The sequence below is a fragment of the Herpailurus yagouaroundi genome, unplaced genomic scaffold, assembly GCF_014898765.1.
Source record: "Herpailurus yagouaroundi ecotype Mexico unplaced genomic scaffold, PumYag 165, whole genome shotgun sequence".
Classification (NCBI taxonomy): domain Eukaryota; kingdom Metazoa; phylum Chordata; class Mammalia; order Carnivora; family Felidae; genus Herpailurus; species Herpailurus yagouaroundi.
The window spans coordinates 4,343,940-4,346,765 of record NW_024412406.1 but is presented as its reverse complement, the minus strand read 5'-3'; the positions used below and the strand labels follow the sequence as shown (position 1 = coordinate 4,346,765).

The 2,826-nt window shown below is 38.2% G+C and overlaps 1 protein-coding gene across 4 annotated transcripts in view; it reads right to left on the bottom strand.

Annotated features, from left to right (window-relative positions):
* Positions 1-2,826, bottom strand: part of SNX16 (sorting nexin 16) — a 63,318-nt gene that overhangs the window by 30,192 nt on the left and 30,300 nt on the right. The window lies entirely within an intron of this gene.

Sequence of the window (2,826 nt, the reverse complement as noted above, 5' to 3'; positions counted from 1 at the left end):
TAAGTACACGTAAGTTTATAGAAGGGTCTTTTTTCTTTTTAATGCTTTCAGTATATGATAACCCAATGTGAGACATTGATTTCTTATAGGCTTATAGCCAGATTTTCTCATTCTTTAGTAACATTACAAATTAATTACTGAAATGCTGCTGCTAGGAAAGAAAAAGTAGGTAAGGGAATATATGTATCTCTTTTTATACCTTTGGTTTATAGTAGAAATTTAGCCCAAGATCAACAGTGATGTTGACAATGTACCCAGCTGTAGAAATCTTTTTCGGAGTGGCTATTCTATTTCATTCTCCTTCCCTAAACATCTTTATGATCTATAGTACATCCCCATCACTTATTTTATAACTGAAAATTTGTACCTCTTAATCCCCTTCACCTAATGTACACCATAGGGAATATGGTCAGTAACAATGCAGTAACTTTGTAGTGACAGATGGTAGCCAGACTTACTGTGGGAATCATTTAACAATGTATAAAAATACTGAATCACTATGATATACACCTGAAACTAATGGGGTATTGTATGTCCATTTATACAGTTCAGTAAAAAGAGAAAAATCTTTATGATCTCTAGCTCTCTAGAGTTCTACTCAAACGAAATCCAATGGATCCCCTAAGTTATTTTTCAGTGTAGTTCAAGGTTATATTCTATGCCCTACTTTCTTTAATCTGTAGCAGAAAAATGAAATTTAAAACTGGCTTTATGACTCTGATTTATAAAATACTTTTTCAGTTGTTCACTACAATTCTTCTGTTTCAATGGGACTCAGGTGTTGGAGAAGGAGTCAATATGCTCAAACACTATTGCATGGAAGAGGGACACACAAGAATCTCTGGGAGATGGTAGTATTTGGGAAAACAATTCTTCTCAGGCATTCAGATACCTTTTTCTTTTCCCTCTGGAAAAGGAAACCCTTACCCCTGCTTGAGAATCACTGACTAGAGACCTTTATTTAGATTTGATAAATAGTTGACTGCCTATGTGTGTCATGGTTCTGCTCAGCGATTTCCTACATGTTATAAACCAAGATTTGTTTTTTCTATAATTTTTATTTTATTACTTTATTTTTTTAGAGAGAGACAGAGAACGCATTCAAGTTGGGGAGAGGGGCAGACAGAAAGACAGAAAGAGAGAAAGAGAGCAAGAGAGCGAATCACATGAGGCTTGATTCCATGACCCTGGGATCACGACCTAATCCGAAATCAAGAGTTGGGATGCTCAACCGAAATAAGTTGATCTTGGGACTGAGAGGACAAAAGTCTCAGTGAGCCACCCAGGGAGTTTCTAAGCCACCTGAGCCACCCACTGAGCCACCCAGGCACCCCATCAATGTATGATTCGTGAATGAATCAAATGAATTCAAATAAAACATAAATATCAAAGAGTCTATATTATTAAATGCTTATAAATAAAATAGAAGTCAGTTTCCAAGGAAAAACATTTTACTTTTTCCCCCCCTTGTTCACGGACTGATAGGTTCAATACAGCTCCCAATCTGTATTCAATCTTTACTACTTTTGCTTCCATTTGGCCATGGTAATAAAGGTAGGACAAACATTAGGATAAAAGAGAAACCTATTTGGGGGTGCCTGGGTGGCTCAGCCAGTTAACTGTCTGATCTCAGATCAGGTCATGATCTCACAGTTAGTGAGTTTGAGCCGTGCATTGGCACAGTGCAGAGCCTGCTTGCGTTTCTCTTTCTCTCCCTCTCTCTCTGCTCCTCTCCTACTTGTGCTCTCTCTCAAATAAATAAACTTAAAGAGAGAGAGAAATCTATTTGACTAAGAAAAATGCAACAATCTGGAATTAAAAGGTAAAGAAAGACTCTGTACAGGGGCGCCTGGGTGGCTCAGTGGGTTAAGCGTCCAACTTCAGCTCAGGTCATGATCTCACAGTTTGTGAGTTTGAGCCCTGTGTCGGGCTCTGTGAGGACAGCTCAGAGCCTGGAGCCTGCTTCAGATTCTGTGTCTCCCTCTTTCTCTGCCCCTCCTCTGCTCACTCTCGGTCTCTCAATAATCAATAAACGTTAAAAAAATAAAAATAAAAAAAAAAAAGACTCTGTACCTTTCTATTCCCTTTATTATCTAGAATAGCTTTCAGGTATGTTTGGGAAAACTCTATTTTATTTTTTTAAAATATCCATTTATTTATTTTGAGACAGAGAGCACTCGAGTGGGGGAGAGGCAGAAAAAGAGGAAGAAAGAGAATCCCAAGCAGGTTCCGTGCTGTCAGTGCAGAACTCAATCTCATTTGTGAGATCATGATCTGAGCTGAAATCAAGAGTTGGATGCTTGTGAATGAGCCAACCATACACCTGGGAAAACTCTATTTTAAAATTGAGATCAGTTGTTGACTTAACATGAAGATACAGAGACCACAGACAGTATCCCTCAGCATTTTTTATTATTAGAGCAAATTTGCCCTATAACTTGATCTCTTCCTCCTATACTCTAAAAAAAGCTTTAAGCATTTTACTGTATTTTCAAACTTATAAAAAAATTATTTCATTGGCTGACCTTTCATCTTCTATTTACTATTATATTTTATGTTCTTTCATAGTTATGTATCTGTTTACACTTCACAATTAAAAAAAAAACTAGTAATTTAATAGCTAAATGTGCCATTTATCTCAAAATGTATATTTTATTTAAAATTTTTTTCAGGGGCGCCTGTGTGGCGCAGTCGGTTAAGCGTCCGACTTCAGCCAGGTCACGATCTCACGGTCCGTGAGTTCGAGCCCCGCGTCGGGCTCTGGGCTGATGGCTCAGAGCCTGGAGCCTGTTTCCGATTCTGTGTCTCCCTCTCTCTCTGCCCCTC